The sequence below is a fragment of the Schistocerca gregaria genome, chromosome 3 (assembly GCF_023897955.1).
Source record: "Schistocerca gregaria isolate iqSchGreg1 chromosome 3, iqSchGreg1.2, whole genome shotgun sequence".
In the NCBI taxonomy this organism is placed as follows: Eukaryota; Metazoa; Arthropoda; class Insecta; order Orthoptera; family Acrididae; genus Schistocerca; species Schistocerca gregaria.
Window position 1 is genome coordinate 243,331,835 of NC_064922.1, and position 20,603 is coordinate 243,352,437.

General features: G+C 40.6%; 1 protein-coding gene across 1 annotated transcript in view; it reads right to left on the reverse strand.

The window, feature by feature from the left end:
* LOC126354079 (uncharacterized protein PF3D7_1120000-like) overlaps positions 1–20,603 on the reverse strand; it is a 266,538-nt gene that overhangs the window by 176,808 nt on the left and 69,127 nt on the right. The gene's annotated exons all lie outside the window — the stretch shown is intronic.

Below are 20,603 nucleotides of genomic sequence, written 5' to 3' on the forward strand. Positions count from 1 at the left end.
TGCCTCGAGCATGGATGTGTGTGATGTCCTTAGGTTAGTTAGGTTTAAGTAGTTCTAAGTTCTAGGGGACTGATGACCATGGATGTTAAGTCCCATAGTGCTCAGAGCCATTTCTTGAACACCTATATGTTTCCGTAAGAGCTCTGATTTCCCTTATTTTATCGTGGTCGTAGGTCGGTGTCAACAAAATATTTTCGCATTCAGAGGAGAAAGTTGGTGATTGGAATTTCGTGAGGAAATTCCGCCGCAACGAAAAACGCCTTTCTTTTAATGATTTACAGCCCAAGTCCTGTATCATTTCTGTGACACTCTCTCCCATATTTCGCAATAATACAAAACGTGCTGCCTTTCTTCGAACTTTTTTTATGTATTCCGTCAGTCCTATCTAGTAAGGAGTCCACACCACGCAGGAGTATTCTGAAAGAGGACGGACAAGCGTAATGTAGGCAGTCTCTTTAGTAGCTCTGTTACATTTACTAAGTATCCTGCCAATAAAACGCAGTCTTTGGTTAGCCTTCCACACAATATTTGCTATGTGTTCCTTCCAGTTTAAGTTGTTCGTAATTGTAATACCTAGGAATTTAGTTGAATTTACGGCTTTTAGATTAGACTGATTTATCGTGTAACCGAAGTTTAACGAGTTCCTTGCAGTTCACACTTTTCGTTATTTAGGGTCAACTGCTACTTTTCGCTCCATTCAGATATCTTTCCTAAATCGTGCTGCAGTTTTTTTTTTTTTATCTTCTGATGACTTTATTAGACGATACACGACAGCCTGATCTGCATACAACCGAAGACGGCTGCTCAGATTGTCTCCCAAATCGTTTCTATAGATAAGGAACAGCAAAGGGCCTATAACACTCCCTTGGGGAACGCCAGAAATCACTTCTGTTTTACTCGATGACTTTCCGTGAATTACTACGAACTGTGACCTCTCTGACAAGAAATCACAAATCCAGTTACATAACTGAAACGATATTTCATAAGCACGCAATTTCACTACGAGCTGTTTGTGTGGTACAGTGTCAAGAAATACGGAATCGATCTGAAATCCCTTGTCAATAGCATTCAACATTCCATATGAATAAAGAGCTAGTTGTGTTTCACAGGAACCATGTTTTCTAAACCCTTTATTACTCCAATAGCTCCTACGACCAGTTCAAACTCACGTCTGGCAGACTTGAAAGGTGAAATTCGACCTATGGACACGGCGGAAAAGCCTTGTAGTGGGTCACCCGCAACTGATATGTTCAGCACAGCCCCGGCAAGGCGCGACCTTGCGTTGTCAGCATCCCCGTCCGGCAGGCGAGCTACATTAAGGCTGTTGTGGCAGGCTGACACGGCCTGCCAAGTACTAAATGGCTGGCTTGGTGGCTAGGAGGGCCTCATTTCGAGCCAGGGTCCATCAGAAGGTGGGTAGACCTCCTGGTACGACACTACGACATACGCCGACTCCATTACTCATCAATTTAGTGACCAGCCTGATCAGGTGGCCAATATTTACACGCGCACAAACGAGATTGTTTTGGACTTCCTGCGGTAGTAATGTCACGTGCGTCGTGTGCTGAAGTGTGTCTGGCTTCAGTAATTAGCGCGGGCAGTGACCAGCAGGCACGATGTTGTATCAGTGTATTCCTGCAAGTGGCCCTCTTTACAGTGTCAGCTGTCTTGTTCAGGCCTGAGGTGTCATACTGCAGTTTGTTTACGATGTCCTGACCTCTGTGTGTGTGTGTGTGTGTGTGTGTGTGTGTGTGTGTGTGTGTGTGTGTGTGGACAGCGGAGGAAGCAAGCTCCGTCTATTGGCTTCCGGCAGAATCGCAGGGATAAGTTAGGCTGCAGGGACAACAAGCTGCGCTTTTCTGACACAGTGCTGGTACTACACCTATGCTGACTGATTCGGCATGGCATGAGAATCACTCTGTAATGGCTATTTCAAACATATATTGGCTCTGAGCACTATGGGACTTAACATCTGAGGTCATCAGTCCCCTAGAACTTAGAACTACTTAAACCTAACTAACCAAAGGACATCACACACATCCATGCCCGAGGCAGGATTCGTACCTGCGACCGTAGCTGTCGCGCGGTTCCAGAATGTAGCGCCTAGAACCGCTCGGCTACCACGGCCGGCGTCGAACATAGATGCTGTATTATTCTACCAGAAATGTTCGCAATAGCCAGACACAAAACATCCGTGCCCGTAATCCGACCCACTTTAGCCGATCCAGACCCAGGGAACTTCCGTTCAGGACGCCGTGAACAAATAGAAGCGTGGTCTCAGATTCACATGCCTGGGCAGTGTTGACCAGTACCGGAGACGATGTTACCCTTGTTTAGGACTGGCCGAAAGCCTCAAAAACTAAGCACCAATCTCACTCAATCCGTAATGCATGGGTGTCGAGATGCGTTGGTACTTACGAAGCGAGATGGCGCAGTGGTTAGCACATTAGACTCTCATTCAGGAGGATGACGGTTCAGATCTGTGTCTGGCTATCCTGATATAGGTTTTTCGTGGTTTCCCTACATACTTCCGGCGAAATGCTGGAATGGTTCCTTAGAAAGAGCCCGGCCAATTTCCTTCCGCGCCTTTAAACATTCCGAGCTTGTGCACCGTCTCTAATGATCTCAATGTCGACGGGACACTAAAACCTAATATTCCTTCTTTGTTTCTTTTTTGTTCGCTTCTCGAGGAAGGTCATTAGATTCGGATTAGGGAAGGATAAAGGAGGAAATCATCAGTGCTCTTTCAAAAGAGAGGCCACGTGAAAGTGTTTGGTCGCATGGAGTTCTGAACCTTCTTCCTACCACATGTGTAACCAGTGTCTACACTATAGAGCAGTGGCAGTCAACTTGGTCCATACCACCCACTGGTGGTCGGTGGGCACACCAGCGATTATGGTGGCCAGTACATGGTAATAATTTTAAAAACATTTCAATTATGTTTTCATAAAATTATGAAATAAAGTATTTCATTATTATTATATGATTTAACTTCCTGTATCTCTGATTTATAATTTTATTAAGTAAAGGTCTTCCACACTTCATAAAACACTATTATTGTGGGACTGGTTGGCAGTCAGAAAATTTTGCTGCTAACAGAGATACTAAAGTGGGCGGTAAGTAAAAAGTGGCATAGAGCAACCTTACTTGGTGCAACTACTTTTGTGTTTTCCGGTATACTAAACTACCTCTGGGACAAGACCTTTCTGTGTAGGATGTCAGACACAATTAACGGAAACAATGTGTGATGTCTTTTTGCCCAGACAACAGTGGCTTGTTTTTTTGGCTCTGAGCACTATGGGACTCAACATCTTAGGTCGTAAGTCCCCTGGAACTTAGAACTACTTAAACCTAACTAACCTAAGGACATCACACACACCTATGCCCGAGGCAGGATTCGAACCTGCGACCGTAGCAGCCCCACGGTTCCGTACTGCAGCGCCAGAACCGCACGGCCACCGCGGCCGGCGCTTGTTTTTTAAAACATTATCTGTTGTATCTGTTTTTGACAGTGATTTGCTAAATTGTAATTTACTGAAAACACTATTATTTGGTCGCAGCTCGTGGTCGTGCGGTAGAGTTCTCGCTTCCCAAGCCCGGGTCCCCGGGTTCGATTCCCGGCGGGGTCAGGGATTTTCTCTGCCTCGTGATGACTGAGTGTTGTATAATGTCCTTGGTTAGTTAGGTTTAAGTAGTTCTAAGCTCTAGGGGACTGATGACCATAGATGTTAAGTCCCATAGTGCTCAGAGCCATTTGAACCACTATTATTTATACTGTTGTTTGTTCCTTCATTAATAATGTGTGGTATTTTTTATTTATTGTTGAGTCTGGAAACACTGGTTTGAAATAAATTGTGTGTAATTGTAAAAGGCAACCAATAGTAACTGATTACGGTCCCGTCCACAATCGTAACCGAATCCTGCCCCCTTGACTACCACCAGCTCTCAATTGGTAGCAGAGCGTGGTTACGATCCACAGACCTCTGGGTTATGGGCCCAGGACGCTTCCACTTTTTCAGTTGAGACCTGGTGGTAGTCAAGGGAAGGCACGATTCGGTTACGATTGTGGATGAGGCCGTAATCAGTTACTATTGGTTGCCTTTTAAAATTACACACAATTTATTTTAAACCAGTGTTTCCAGACTCAACAATAAATAAAAAATACCACACATTATTAATGAAGGAACAAACAACAGTATAAATAATAGTGTTGTCAGTGAGTTAGAATTTATCAGATCACTATTAAATACAGTTACAACAGGTAATGTTTTAAAAGGAAGCCACTGTGATCTGAGCAGAAGGCCTTACACGCCAGGGATGGCAATAAATTAAGATTTGTTTAAAACTCGCTACAACTTAGAAATTACAGGTATTGAAATATTAAACTCAAGTCGCCACAAACATAGCAAACAGCATCAGACGCCAGGAATGGCAATAAATTAGCTTTTTAGGCTTACTGCTAAAATACAAATACCAAGTTAAAATTTTAAGGCAAATGACCACAATTACAGCTGAAGGCCTTGCACGCCAGGAACGGCAATAATATAAAAAATCTGAAACCGGCTGTAAAACAGCAAACACAGTAGCAAAATATAATTAAAAAAACAAGCAACTGATCCAGACGGTGCTCTAGGAATCGACCTCTGAGAAGGTCTAGCAACAAACACTTTCACGAGCGATGAGATAGGCAGCCAAGAGTTGCATTCACCTCACAAGATGGTAACTCAGACTAGTGGCAGCCTAACCAATGACTAATGATAATCTTGCTGAAGCTACCCGACGTCCGATAAACCAAATTCAACGATGGAACAATACGCCAAAGCCGGAACCGGCGGTCTGCACTACGCCCAGAATACTGTGCTTAGAGCCCTCAGAAAGAGAAAGGAATCACTACCACCAGACTAGAGGTGTAAGTAGGCTGTTTAGGTTTTCTTATTGGTAACGCCGCTTAGAGCTCGGTATGAAAAATCACTGGCTGTGCTATGCGCAGTGTGTGTTTAGTTTGCATTGTTGTCTGCCATTGTAGTGTTGAACAGAGGCAGCTGGATGCTAACAGCGCGTAGCGTTGCGCAGTTGGAGGTGAGCCGCCAGCAGTGGTGGACGTGGGGAGAGAGATGGCGGACTTTTGAAATTTGTAAGAATTGATGTCATGAACTGATATATATATTATGACTATTAAGGTAAATACATTGTTTGTTCTGTATTAAAATCTTTCATTTGCTAACTATACCTATCAGTAGTTAGTGCCTTCCGTAGTATGAATCTTTTATTTAGCTGGCAGTAGTGACGCTCGCTGTATTGCAGTAGCTTGAGTAACGAAGATTTTTGTGAGGTAAGTGATTTGTGAAACGTATAGGTTAATGTTAGTCAGGGCCATTCTTTCGTAGGGATTTTTGGAAGTCAGATTGCGTTGCGCTAAAAATATTGTGTGTCAGTTTAAGCACAGTCTTGTATAAATTGTTGAAAGAGGACGTTTCACATAGACCAGTCTTGTATAATTTTTCTAAGGGGGGACGTTTCATATGTCGACCCTTAGCCGAGGATACCTCACTGGAATCTTCTGATTTTTTCTTGTAGTTTGTGTAGTTAGAGTAGCCTTTGTTTATTGCTAGCGCGTAATCATAGAGAGAATTTCCTTTGTAGTTGCAGTCTTTCATTGTTGTACAGTAAAACAGTTGTGGCACGCATATACCAAGTATTTCGCAGCTTCGCTTGCAATTAACTAGATATTATTTTCAGTGCTGTGTTAATGTGTTCTCTTATTTTCGTTCTTCAGATTGTGTTTTTCTGTGTTATCGTGTGAAATATTGTGACAATAATGGCGTATGAAAAACGTAATACTAGGCTACAAAGTAAACTGAGAAATGACAGTGAAGACGAAAGCAATGTGTTAGCGCCACCATGTAATGAATTCACAAATGTTCAAAGTAGTAATTTGGTAATAGTGCATAGGGAAATGGAGCGGGCTGCAAATAATGGTGTAGGAAGTGAAACAGTTAGTGAACAGGGAAGCATTATCGATCGATCGGTCGGCAACAGCTCGCGTCAGGAATCCGATATGACAGGACACAATCTTGCAAATACTGTACATTCAGGTTTTGCGTCTTCACCGTTTTCTCAAATAAGTCGAGACACATTTTCTGCTTGTCAAACTGTGAATGTTGCCGGTGAAAATGCACTGCCGAAAAGCATAGAGGATCAGATTCCAGACACTAATACATTATTATTGCAATTAATGCAACAAATGAAACAAAACCAGAGACAAACACAGTAACAGTTAGACACAATGGAACAAAATCTTCAAAAGTTAGACACAATGGAACAAAATCAGAGACAAACACAGCAAAAGCTTCAAAAGTTAGACACAATGGAACATAATCTTCAAAAGTTACACACAATGGAACAAAATCAGAGACAAACACAGCAAAAGTTAGACGCAATGGAGCAAAAGCTTCAAAAGTTAGACTCAGTGGAACATACACTTGAACAAACACGTGAAGATTTAACTACTGAATTACATAAAATCGAATCGAAATGTCAAAAAGTCTGTAATGACGTAAAAACACAAAATTGTGAGCATTTCCAACCTATTTTTTCGCGGCATGAAAATGCATTACAGAATCACGAAGCAGCCATAAAAGAACTGCAAACAATTGTTCATGAAAATCATGAGACCTTGCAAGCTAAAATTGACTCAGTTGCATCTACCGATTCGGTTACGCAACTTGCAAAAACTCAAGAAAACTTAAAGGACACAGTAGATACTCTGAAAATTGGTTCAGAAAGACACATGGAGGACATTAGTTCATTATCAGAGAAAGTAGTTGAACTTTCGGATCAGCTAAATAATTTATCTACGAAGGTAGATGATAATCTGAATGACACAAAACTGGTAGTCTTTAATGACACAGAAGAGTTCGAACAAATTAGGAAATTCAAACAAAATCAGAATCAAATTAATACGCAACACCAAAGAGAAATCCGGGAAGTACAAGATCAGTTGACACAGGTAATACAAGAATTACATCTTTCAGAGGACACTCGCACTCCAATACGGGAAGAGGGACATAAAAATACGGAACTGCCACAAAATAACAACACAGGGCACTTTGGAGATTATGAAAGAAATTGGCAAAGTACACCGAATTTTGAGATGGAACCGCCGAAACGACGTAACAATGACCGATATGCGACCCGCCGACACGATGATTTTGACTATAAGCAGCTGTTCATTACTACACGTAAATTCAAAACATTTAAGAATTCTGGCAACGACATTCATCCACAAGCGTGGCTCCATCAATTCTCTCATTGTTTTCCTCCCAACTGGTTACTAGAGCACAGATTAGAATTTATGTGTGGCTACTTAGAGAATGAACCAGCTGTAAGAATGCGATCGGTCATTCACGATTGCCACAGTGAAGGAGAATTTTACCGTGCCTTCCTCTCAGCATATTGGTCCCAAGCCACACAAGACCGAGTAAAACATGGCATCATGATGATGAAACATTTCGAACAATCTGAATTTTCCAGTCTTGTGAAATATTTTGAAGACATGTTGCACAAGAATCAGTACCTGTCAAACCCATACAGCCCGTCAGAACTCATCCGCATTTGCTTAATCAAATTGCCTGAACATTTACGGCATATTATTTTGGTAGGACGTTGCAAAGACGACATTGAAGCTTTTCAGGGACTGTTACAAGAACTGGAAATTGACACTGACAATCGCGGAACGCGAAAACAGGAGTACAACAATTACAGGTCACACCCGTCACAATTCCGCGATGACAGAAATAATACACGACAAGGCTATTCGTACAACGTAAATCGTGACCAAAACAGACACCACCCGTATGACAACCGTTGGCAGAGTAGTAATTATTACAGGGAAAGATCACCTCTCCGCGGTAATGACTATCACAGAGATAACCATAGAAACAGACAATATGGGAACAAAAACAATTATTATCAAGGGAGACGGAATAACTTCAGACGCAACGGTCCAGCGCGCAGTTACGATTCAGGGAGAAATTCTCCACCACGTGACCGACAAGAAATTAATTACAGAAATTACCGACATGACGACAGACGGTATGATCGTAACGACAGACCTGAATTGCATCAGAACTGGCGGGATTTAAACAGAGCAGGGCCCTCTTGGGAAGCTGAATTTGTAGAAGTTCGGTCTCCAAATCCCAATGACGACGCGCGCCAACAAAGACACAGACAATGACTCCCACCGCAGGCAGCCGCGTGCGCCGGCTGGCTCAGAGAAAAATAACATAAGCTAACCTTGAGCAAAATTCCAGTGTTCCTTACCGACGTAATCACATGATAATTGCTTTTCAGTTGACAGTCTGCGTACTAGGAAGAGTAAAGGTTTACACCACATTTCACATGTAAAACCGTTTATTGAAATATAATCAGCTTTTTAACTTTGTCTTTGCCATAAAACATTTCACTTCACATTTCTAGTATGATTTGTCACACTGAGAAACTGTTAACATGCAACAATGTTTTGAAGTTAACTATCCAGTCTAGAACCTAGGGAACATTTTTAAACAGAAATTACGAATGCATTGTTATAGTGAACAGACGACACAGTGTTGTTATTTGTACATTCTTGATTGTTAGTTGCACGATTACGTAATGACTATAAGGCTTACATACTTAGAACGTATACTGTTAATGAGATTTTAATGCAACATTTTGGTTTAGTTGAAAAGACATTCTTTATTTAAAGTACTTTCTAGGAGATACCAGATGACACAGTGGTTAGTTTATTTGACAGCTACACGATTATATCACGACGCTACTAATATGTGACACGATTTACATTGTTGCTTTTGCAGTGTATCTGTTTTATATCTGCACAGTTTTTCTGTATTATTCTGGAAAGTAAAACATGTTGTAGTAGTAACTTTTGTGGTATAGCTACAATGAGACAGTCTTTATCGTAGCACAACCATACGTTACATTATAGTACTTTCTTGATCACGGTAAGGTACGTAATAACTACGATATCTATACGGAAAGCATTTCACCTTCGTTTATGATGAGGTAAGTACATTGACTTCAGCAGAACTTTGCTTACAAAGGACGATAACTACGACAGTTCCACAGAATTATCTTACAGCAAAACTCACATTTAGCACTACAGGGCACGCATTTGAGTGATTAATTTGGTACTTAAACCATTTATTTTTCAAGATTGTTGAATTACAAAGAAAGTTTTTCTTGATACATTTCATTCCATTGCTGTAATCTGTAACACCTGAGGGTATAATTACATTAATCCTCAGGGGGGTACACGCTTACTTTGTGTACCATGTGTTTGGCAAGCACAAGGAGCCCTAGCTAATATGGTATTTGTTTATACAACTTTACACATCGGTACCATATTTCTCTAACACATAAATTACACAGCTATCCGATCATTTAACTGAGAGAGACAAACATTTACTTTACTACATCAGTGACAGATGTTTACGTAATTACACCATTGGATAACTTCACACTTATGAAGTTGTATTTTGTCTGTACTTTGTGAACTGTTCATATTTTTTCGGAACCATTGTGATACTATGAGAGCTTTGAATGACATATTTGGTATGGGATCACGATTTTTAAAGTACGTTTGAGGCAGACGACACTTTTGACATGAGCAGAGAATTTTTTTTTAGGTTTTGAAATTATTGGAGGAAGCTACGGAGATTTTGAGAATTTGACTGTGGTGTTATGATGTTATTATTATTACGACGACGATGTGAATTATGCTGCTGAGATATGTTTAAGCTGATGCTATATGAGTTATTTGATTATGCTATGCGTCTGTAATGATGAAATATTGAAGAAGTGTCGACGAATAAGATAAGGAATAATGAGTAGTGGTTAGGGACTCTGATTTGTGAAAAAGGATGTTGGAAACCGAGAATCGTACTTTAAGAGTTATGAAATGAGTGTATATGCGTGAATGTATCACTATGCTGGCGAAAATTTTTTGGACACAATTATATTTAAATGATTTTATTTCTACAGATTTGTAACGCAAATTCTTGACCTGTGAATTTTTTTTATATGAGACTGCCATTGTAGCGGAAAATGGTGTCGTAAATATTTCGGTAAGACAGTTAAGTGACCACCTGCACAATGCGTCGTGGGCACCCAGCTGCGCGACAACCACCTGGAAAAAAGCCAGTAGTGTGTGCCGTTCAGAGGCACAGGAAGAAAAAAAAAGACCATTATCCTCGCTATTGACATTCCTTTGTAGAAAGCATCGCAAATACTACACGCCCAAACTTGAAAACATATGATTACACTGTGGAGCTCTTAATTTATGATATTTACTAAAATGCCTAATGAAACGACGAGAAACATTTCATGGCTATTGTCGTGCTAGTTGAGAGAAATGCCATGTGGCATGCTTTATGCATTTATTTACTCATTTTGTTTAATATCTAGTTTCTAACTGCACTGAAGCATTGGTTAAAATAAATTTTATGGATGTACTAATATAAATATTTTATGCCTACAGATCCAGTAAATAATAACTTTATGATGTACTTAAAAAAACGAAGTAGCACAAAAAGACATTTCCCTTCACAGAAATTGCATACAGAATTGTCTTTTCAAGTACATGGTAATATTTTTTTACAATAAATTTTTGTGGTGCACCACTTTAATTGCATAGACATTAAGATGTGAATAGACATTGTCCTTATCTGCATTGTTGTCTTTAGTGTAACATTTTTTCTGATTGAGCTTTGTCATGTTTAGGTATAAGTTATAGTATTTGCTGCGGCTGTTTGCCATTCATAGTGCTACTGAATGTCACTTTGTATTACTAGGTTAAGCCAATTTTATTACTGATTTATTTTTCTTGTTTGCTGCGCATTGCCTTATATTAGTTGTAATATTGCTGCCTTTTTTTGCCAATTTCCATTTTTTAACATTGCTGTTTGTGTAAATTGTTTTGTGCTGCTGCATTGCCTCATCCCTTAGTTAAGCATCTGAGCTCAGTAGATTTAAGTTAGCTTAAGAGGGGGTAACCTATATAAGAGAATGAGTTGCGATGGATTTTAAGAAATACACTGAGAGGTTATATGAGAAAAGTACAGAAAGCAGGTATACATAGGACTTTTTGGAAATAATGAAGAACGAAGGGAGATCTCCGAGAAGTAAAGAAAGTTTTGTTTACAAAATACTGTAGTAAAACAAACCCTGCCCTTTCCTTGTGTTATCCCACTATGTGTTTGTGTACCCCTGTGTATTTATGTTCTTCCTGTCTTTATATGTTTATCTGATAAGACTTATGTTGCAGAATTTTTCTAATACTAAGCTACATTCACTATGATGAGGAATACTGTTATCCTCAAATATAATTTGCATCAATAATATGTTATTTACTTTGTAAAGATGTTTACACATTATTTATTGTGTTTTGTTCTAATGCTCATGTGTGAAGTTGATGTTTCAAAAGTTATTCTGATGTTTTATGTATGTACTTATGTCATAATTTTTGTAACACTGATGTATTTGCTATTTCGATTCTTTTGTAAAGCCTGTACTACTGCAAATGTTATCTGTAGTGTTATGTTCTTTAAAGATGTATTTTGTACCTTTGTTATTGTATTCTTATGTTATAAAATTGTAATTGACACCAGTTCATCAAATTAAGTAACTTGTAAATTACATTTCACTGCATACATTTCTGTTGGTCATAGTATATGGACAATATGTGAGAAGTAGGGACTGATAGTGTTTCCACGTGCGTTAATAATTCAGCAAGGGACTGGATAAAAGCATTGCTGGTTCTAAGGACATATAAAAAAATTGTGAGTGCACAAGTGGTGGTTTACGGACTTGCTGTATTCTCTGCAAGACTCTTCGATGATGACTGTGCACCTGCGCAGTCGCAACAGATGGCTGCTGGCCATCTCTACAAGGACTACAGTGGGTCTGCATGTTTGATGACCCACCAATACCATTATTTCTACAAGGAATGCAATGGGTCTGCACCTCTGGTGGCCCACCAATACCCTAATCTCTACCAGGACTACAGTGGGTCTGCTCTGTGATGACCTACCTACCGATAGTCTTCAACGTCGACTGACTCTGTTGTGACCCATTACCTGTCTGCATGTCAAGAGTCAGCACTGTCTTTCGTTGGAAGGACAACACTACTTCTTCAAGACTGCATGGAAATCCACTACTTCCGTGTGCATTTTCTTTTATTGCTCAGTCTTTGAGAAAAACACTACTATTTTACTGTGATGAATGATCAGGACTGTCTATATGGACCGTGAGAAAATTTTAGCTTTTGACCAACATTGTATCAATAAGTGTGTGCATTTGATATCTTTGTTATAGTAATTATGAAAAATTCTATCAAATCATTATTGGCCACTGCCCAAAACAATTTGTAAAAATTTTTTGTGGGGAGCATGGGGGCTATGTAAGTAGGCTGTTTAGGTTTTCTTATTGGTAACGCCGCTTAGCGCTCGGTATGAAAAATCACTGGCTGTGCTGTGCGCAGTGTGTGTTTAGTTTGCATTGTTGTCTGCCATTGTAGTGTTGAGCAGAGGCAGCTGGATGCTAACAGCGCGTAGCGTTGCGCAGTTGGAGGTGAGCCGCCAGCAGTGGTGGACGTGGGGAGAGAGATGGCGGAGTTTTGAAATTTGTAAGAATTGATGTCATGAACTGATATATATATATATATATTATGACTATTAAGGTAAATACATTGTTTGTTCTCTATTAAAATCTTTCATTTGCTGACTCCGCTTATCAGTAGTTAGTGACTTCCGTAGTTTGAATCTTTTATTTAGTTGGCAGTAGTGGCGCTCGCTGTATTGCAGTAGCTTGACTAACGAAGATTTTTGTGAGGTAAGTGATTTGTGAAACGTATAGGTTAATGTTAGTCAGGGCCATTCTTTCGTAGGGATTTTTGGAAGTCAGATTGCGTTGCGCTAAAAATATTGTGTGTCAGTTTAAGCACAGTCTTGTATAATTGTTCAAAGGGGACGTTTCAGAGGAATCACCAACAGGCGTCCAGGGCAGGTAACTGGGGCGTTAGCGGCCACCAGGCAAGAAAACTTACCGCTAGTTGACCTTAATAAATTGTAACAAGTTGAATGCAGTAAATAGTGATAAGAAGTCGAGGAAAGCAAATCATATCCGCCTTCCCCGAGCACCCCACTCGCTGCTCTTCGCCTCGGCGACGCTACGAGCAGCAACACGAACCCAAGTCACTGGAGAATCGCGGGATATCACAAAGGTGGAGGTTTCTCTACTTGGATTGAAATGCACTCATCTTAAAGCCTGCTGGATCCTGTTTACTACGAGTTCGTGCACCCTCGTGACCACAGCCCTTCCATACGGCAGTCCAAGCATGCCAGCAGCAGTCCCGGCGTGTTCTCGCCCTGCGCGAACCTGGCTTTTCCTCAGTCCCCAACCGAACTCGCCACTCACACGACCTGGCCAAAACAGCGACGTCTCCCCAAAGATAGAGCAACAGTTACTAGATATCGATAACTGCCGCTGCTGCCACTAGCGGACAGGCAACGCTTGCAAAACCGAGTGGCGTCATTCAACACGCGAAGAAGACAAACAACCGCAACCATGCCAACTGAACTATAACGTCTGGCCTCCAAGAGGGGGCGGAAACCTACAAACAGCACGAACGCGAGCTGCAGCATGGCTCAGTCTAGCTTAGATCACAATTTTTACTATACGTGTGAACTTTATTTTCTTTGCAAAATCTAGAATGCCTGATGTCTATTTTTTACCGTTTGGGCGACTGGGCTATTGAAGCATGCACAGTTATTAAAACACATCAGTGCCACACTTGATGCTCAATGTACTGTAGGTGGAGCCCCCTTCTGACTACCTTCGTTCGTTCTTCCGTAAACCAGAAAATTTTTAGCTTCTTGGGTAGTAATTAATGTGTATTAATTGTACATAATTACTAATCGTTGTTTTGCTTAAATTTTTGGTTTAAAATTATAACTTGGGCCTATTATGAAGGTGGGATTTACTATTTGAATGCGCTGGAAAATCTTGTTAGCCACGTGCCAATATTTGTATAACTTTTCCTTATAGTTAAATTTGCACAACTTCTCTAGTTTTAACCCCTTAATACCTGAATAATTTCATCATAAAAGAAAAAAATTTAAAATTATGTCGCTCTGGACGCACCGGAAAGACTCAGGAGATGACAGCACACGTCAGAAGCGTTGGAGGCTTCATGCAGAATTCTCACCTACCGGCACTGGCTCTCGTAAACAGTTACCTTTGCGCTTATTAGAATCGCAATGGTATGATGCGAATTCGCGACGCCCGACATTGAGGGGTTAACTGACTCTTCACCCTGCTGGCTATCTGTACTTTGTAGTAAATAGATATTGGATTAGAAGATGGCTAATAACAAAAGGTCGCATCCGCGAATCCAAATAAACATATAAAGTGACACAGACGGTGTCTGTATGGTTAAACTGCCTGTGGTAGAAGGTACCCATCTATTCTCTAAATGAATAGTCAACAACCACCCAACTAAAAGTCAACTGCGTCGTAAAGCACTTCGCCTGCTGAAATCTGCGAGATGCCCAGGTGATTTAATTTAGTTTAAATATTTCCATGTTCCGTGATTCGTATTCAGGCCAGTACCCTGTGAAATCGGACTTTACTGTAGATGTGCAATTATTGTACATTATGTATATAAAATATGCTACACGCTGGCTATTTAACTAACTGTATTTCTACTTTAATCTTATTCTACAACAAAATTTAATAAATGCAACTGAGCCACAAACGGATAATATCTATTCAGACAATCATACATTGAGCGAAAGTAGCTGATGAGTGAAAGTGATTTCATTTTTTAGAACTCTTCACTATTTGCCAGCATCTTTAATTCATAAGGGCGGACGTCGAATACTTTCACTTCACTACTATCTACGCAACAGCAAGATTAAGTTGCTAGTGTCGTGTGTGTGTGTGTGTGTGTGTGTGTGTGTGTGTGTGCGCTTGCTGCTATGATTTTCATTTTGGGACTGATTCTTCAGAACAAACTCTACAAGAGTGTAAATATATTGGAGGATTTGTTAACATGCCTAACTTTTTAAACAGTTGCCTACATGAAATTCGAGGACAGACACGAGATAACCTCGTTACAGTACGTTTCTCTGCAAGCAGAAATCCCAACCCCACGTTTTTTAAGGAATTGGTCTCTCAGGTATAAAACAACTTCATACGTCTGACTACTTTACAGTTACGTACATGTGTTAATTACTTCAAGCTCGAAAAAGTTTAGAAAATGTTTGAAATTGCATTTAAAGATGCTTTGAAGTAGGTAGGTGCTCTTACTACCAAACAGTGGATGAGTATATTCTGGGTAATTTGTGCTCCATTTTAAGCAAAAGTTATCATGAATCTCAATGTTCATGACGTCATATCTCCTGAACTATGTGGCGTACAATTACGTTATTTTGCAGGTACATTCAGTGTTAATATGTGGGCACTGTATGCAGAATTTTTTGCGAAAAAGAGTTAATTGTAAAGAAGGACTAAACTAAAACACCAAGACTGATGCTTAAGTTTTACTCAATGTATAGCAAAAAGGTAGTAACCCATAAACCTTTTTCCTTTCATCATTTTGTGGGAGTCTCAGCGAGAAATGTTTTTGTAAAGGGTTGAAATTATGAATGCAGTTTGTTGGAAGTGACTAAGCGCTCTCATTCTCGAATACTGGACGAATATAGTCTGTTAAAGGACGATCAGTTTGGCTTTAGGAAGTGCAGAGGCACGAGAGAGGCAGTTCTGACGTTGCGTTAATAAGGAGCGTAAGACTGAAGAAAAATCAAGGCCCATTCATAGGATTTGTTGACCTGGAAAAAGCGTTCGACAGTGTAAAATGCCGCAAGATGTCTGAAATGCTGACAATAATAGGGAGAAGCTACAGGGAAAAATGGATAAGATACAATATGTACAAGAACCAAGAGAGAACCCTAAGACTGGAAGATCAAAGACGAAGTGCTCAGATTAAAAAGGGTATAAGGCAGGGATGTAGTGTTTGCCCCTATTGTTCAATCTATACATCGAAGAAGCATTGAAGGAGGTAAAAGAGAGATACAAAAGTGGGCTTAAAATTCAGGATGAAAGGATATCAGTGGTAAGACTCGCTGGTGGCATTGCTATCCTCTTGAAAATGACGAATTACAGGATCTGTTGAATGGAATGGTCTAATGAGTAATTCAAGTAAAAAGAAGAAATACAACAGTAGCGCGAAGCAGCAGAAATGAGAACAGCGAGAAACTTAACATCAGAATTGGGGATCACGAAGAAGTCAAGTCAAGGATTGCTGCTACCTAGTCAGCAAAATTACGCATGATGGACGGCGCAGGGAGGATATAAAAAACAGCCTAGCACTGGCAAAAGTGGCATTCCTAGCAAAGAAAAGTCTACTAGTATGAAACATAGGCCTTACTTTGGAGAAGAAATTTCTGGGAATGTACGTTTGGAGCACAGTGTTATTTGGTAGTGAAATACGGACAGTAGCACAGGAACGAAATAGAATCGAAGCGTTTGAGATGCAGTGCTACAGAAGAATGTTGAAAACTAGATGGATGGTGAAGCTAGGGAATCCGGAGATTCTCCGCAGAATCGGCGAGGAAAGAAGTGTATGGAAAACACTGACAAGGAAAAGGTACAGGACGATAGGACACCTGTTAAGACATCAGGGAATTACTTTCACCGTACTCGAGTAGCAATCGCCAAAGTTTTTTACTCAAGAGCCAATACTTACATTGTGGCACGCACCTCTGGCCCAATATGTGCCGATGATATTACTAATGGTAACCTACATATATTAATACGTTGTGAGCCCCTAGTACACTAGGCATTGTAAGGGCGCTATAAGTTGGCCGCCGGACCCCAGGCCCAAGTACAGTACCAATCGTTAAAAGGCGGCACCATTCGGAACACTTCGCGTCGACTGTTCTCTGTTTCAGACTGCTGCCACCCTCAGCGACCCAAAATTTGTGAGGCTGTTGTTGCCTGACGAATTATTGTTGTTTTGTTTCGGTGATTAACTGATCGATAATATTAATTATACTTAATTGCACAATGCGTTTAAATACCAGACACGACTACTGATGTTTACTAGATGCTTTGAGTGCCATTTTTCTTCCACTTATTGCACTCTATTAAAACAATCTTAATTTAATTTCGGATTCCTTGATACATGTATGTACCGAATTTGAAGATGACAGTCTCTAATGCGAATTCAAGAATCTATGGTCCTTCCTTTTGAAATTTGTGCTGTAACAGCTGATCGGTACGAGGCGCGCACACACTCGCCCGTAAGTACTGAATAACAGACAATAAAACATTCCTGCTGCCACGTCCTCGGCTGGCCGAAGTGGCCGTGCGGTTCTAAGCGCTTCAGTCTGAGACCGCTACGGTCGCAGGTTCGAATCCTGCCTCGGGCAGGGATGTGTGTGATGTCCTTAGGTTAGTTAGGTTTAAGTAGTTCTAAGTTCTAGGGGACTGATGACCTCAGATGGTAAGTCCCATAGTGCTCAGGGCCATTTTGAACCACGTCCTCCAATCCCGTAGCGACAGATGTATTTGCTCTTCTGTCACTGCCTTAAGTGGCCAATTTTACTTATCTCATGTCCGCCCGCGGTAGCTGAGTGGCCGCCGGCACGGTAGCCCAGCGTGTTCGGTCAGAGGGTTTAGCTACCCTCTGTAATAAAACTGAGTGAACGAGTTTCGTCGGACATCCGCCACGAACAAAGGCAACGAACACCATAGAACACAATGAGACTAAAAAAAAATAATAAAAAAAGTGGTCATCGCAACAGATTGTCAATGCTAAGTGGTCCGGGTTCGATTCCTGGCTGGGTCAGCGATTTTCTCGGTTCAGGGATGGGTGTTGTGTTGCTCTAATCATCGTCATCATTTCATCCGCATCGGAGCGCGAGTCGCCGAAGTGGCGTCAAATCGAAAGACTTGCACCCGGCAAACTGTCTACCCGACGAGGCCCTAGTCACACGACATTTACATTTTACTTGTCTCATTGACGCCAATTACAATTAAGCAAATCTTAAAATATTACTGTCTCTTTAAGTATTTTTGTTTGTTTCTGAACACTCTTAAGAAGCTCTTAACAGTAGCTGTTTTTCGATTCGACTATTAGCTGTTTGTTGCATGTTACTATAATTTACGCCCGAGAACCGCGGGCCGCACGAACAATTGATTCGTGCTGCATATGCCAACTAGCTCTGCAGATGATGAAGAAATTGAAGAAATGTACGATGAAATAAAAGAAATTCTTCAGATAGTGAAGGGAGACGATAATTTAATAGTAATGGGTGACTGGAATTCGAGTGTAGGAAAAGGGAGAGAAGGAAACATAGTAGGTGAATATGGATTGGGGCTAAGAAATGAAAGAGGAAGCCGCCTAGCAGAATTTTGCACAGAGCACAACTTAATCATTGCTAACACTTGGTTTAAGAATCATGAAAGAAGGTTGTATACGTGGAAGAACCCTGGAGATACTAAAAGGTATCAAATAGATTATATAATGGTAAGACAGAGATTTAGGAACCAGGTTTTAAGTTGTAAGACATTTCCAGGGGCAGATGTGGACTCGGACCACAATCTATTGGTTATGACCTGTAGATTAAAACTGAAGAAACTGCAAAAATGTGGGAAATTAAGGAGATGGGACCTGGATAAACTGAAAGAACCAGAGGTTGTACAGAGTTTCAGGGAGAGCATAAGGGAACAATTGACAGGAATAGGGGAAAGAAATACAGTAGAAGAAGAATGGGTAGCTCTGAGGGATGAAGTAGTGAATGCAGCAGAGGATAAAGTAGGTAAAAAGATGAGGGCTGCTAGAAATCCTTGGGTAACAGAAGAAATACTGAATTTAATTGATGAAAGGAGAAAATATAAAAATGCAGTAAATGAAGCAGGCAAAAAGGAATACAAACGTCTCAAAAATGAGATCGACAGGAAGTGCAAAATGGCTAAACAGGGATGGCTAGAGGACAAATGTAAGGATGTAGAAGCTTATCTCACTAGGGGTAAGATAGATACTGCCTACAGGAAAATTAAAGAGACCTTTGGAGAGAAGAGAACCACGTGTATGAATATCAAGAGCTCAGATGGCAACCCAGTTCTAAGCAAAGAAGGGAAGGCAGAAAGGTGGAAGGAGTATATAGAAGGTTTATACAAGGGTGATGTACTTGAGGACAATATTATGGAAATGGAAGAGGATGTAGATGAAGACGAAATGGGAGATACGATACTGCGTGAAGAGTTTGACAGAGCACTGAAAGACCTGAGTCGAAACAAGGCCCCCGGAGTAGACAACATTCCATTAGAACTACTGACAGCCTTGGGAGAGCCAGTCCTGACAAAACTCTACCAGCTGGTGAGCAAGATGTATGAGACAGGCGAAATACCCTCAGACTTCAAGAAGAATATAATAATTCCAATCCCAAAGAAGGCAGGTGCTGACAGATGTGAAAATTACCGAACTATCAGTTTAATAAGTCACAGCTGCAAAATACTAACGCGAATTCTTTACAGACGAATGGAAAAACTGGTAGATGCGGACCTCGGGGAGGATCAGTTTGGATTCCGTCGAAATGTTGGAACACGTGAGGCAATACTGACCTTACGACTTATCTTAGAAGAAAGATTAAGAAAAGGCAAACCTACGTTTCTAGCATTTGTAGACTTAAAGAAAGCTTTTGACAATGTTGACTGGAATACTCTTTTTCAAATTCTAAAGGTGGCAGGGGTAAAATACAGGGAGCGAAAGGCTATTTACAATTTGTACAGAAACCAGATGGCAGTCATAAGAGTCGAGGGGCATGAAAGGGAAGCAGTGGTTGGGAAAGGAGTGAGACAGGGTTGTAGCCTCTCCCCGATGTTATTCAATCTGTATATTGAGCAAGCAGTAAAGGAAACAAAAGAAAAATTTGGAGTAGGTATTAAAATTCATGGAGACGAAGTAAAAACTTTGAGGTTCGCCGATGACATTGTAATTCTGTCAGAGACGGCAAAGGACTTGGAAGAGCAGTTGAACGGAATGGACAGTGTCTTGAAAGGAGGATATAAGATGAACATCAACAAAAGCAAAACGAGGATAATGGAATGTAGTCAAATTAAATCGGGTGATGCTGAGGGAATTAGATTAGGAAATGAGACACTTAAAGTAGTAAAGGAGTTTTGCTATTTAGGAAGTAAAATAACTGATGATGGTCGAAGTAGAGAGGATATAAAATGTAGACTGGCAATGGGAAGGAAAGCGTTTCTGAAGAAGAGAAATTTGTTAACATCGAATATAGATTTATGTATCAGGAAGTCATTTCTGAAAGTATTTGTTTGGAGTGTAGCCATGTATGGAAGTGAAACATGGACGATAACTAGTTTGGACAAGAAGAGAATAGAAGCTTTCGAAATGTGGTGCTACAGAAGAATGCTGAAGATTAGATGGGTAGATCACGTAACTAATGAGGAGGTATTGAATATGATTGGAGAGAAGAGAAGTTTGTGGCACAACTTGACTAGAAGAAGGGATCGGTTGG